The sequence below is a fragment of the Sinocyclocheilus rhinocerous genome, unplaced genomic scaffold, assembly GCF_001515625.1.
Source record: "Sinocyclocheilus rhinocerous isolate Xijiao unplaced genomic scaffold, SAMN03320098_v1.1 scaffold24, whole genome shotgun sequence".
NCBI lineage: Eukaryota > Metazoa > Chordata > Actinopteri > Cypriniformes > Cyprinidae > Sinocyclocheilus > Sinocyclocheilus rhinocerous.
In genome coordinates, this window is record NW_015647124.1 from 2,144,590 (window position 1) to 2,145,195 (window position 606).

General features: G+C 32.0%; 1 protein-coding gene across 1 annotated transcript in view; it reads left to right on the forward strand.

Annotated features, from left to right (window-relative positions):
- Window positions 1-606, forward strand: part of gdpd3b (glycerophosphodiester phosphodiesterase domain containing 3b) — a 6,239-nt gene that overhangs the window by 2,718 nt on the left and 2,915 nt on the right. The window lies entirely within an intron of this gene.

Below are 606 nucleotides of genomic sequence, written 5' to 3' on the forward strand. Positions count from 1 at the left end.
AGGTAAAATTTTTTTTTTTTTTTTTTTTGCAATATTCCTTCTACCTGCTGACATTAAATTCATATTGCTGATAAAGTGTGTTTCTGAATCACAATGCTTCTCTGAATTATGGTTAGGTTTAAAAAAAACAAAAAAAGAATTTTCTATGCTTTCACTATTTTTTAAAATCCCTCCCGTTCAAGCTTGCCCTTGTGAAAAAGAAAGACACTTTAGCAGACTTTCAAAAAGAGTACTTATAACAGAAATTATATACTTAAGTGCTTTTAAGTTTCCGGACACTTAAGTGCATGTTTTTTGCCATTAAATGAAATTGCGTTATAGTTTAAATGTATATTAAATGCAGTTAGTTGAATTTAATAATGCTTTTTTGACCCAATTAAGTAGGACATAAGTACTGTACATCTTTAGCCTATATATAATTTTATAATTAGGCTACTTCTATTGTCTTTGACAATAGACGAGCATTTATGGTAAGCTAAAATACACTTTACTGTCATTTCTATTGATGCAATAGCCCAGTGGTTCCCAACCCTGGTCCTGGAGGCACCCCAACACTGCACATTTTGCATGTCTCCTTTCTCTGACACACCAATTTCAGGTCCTGAA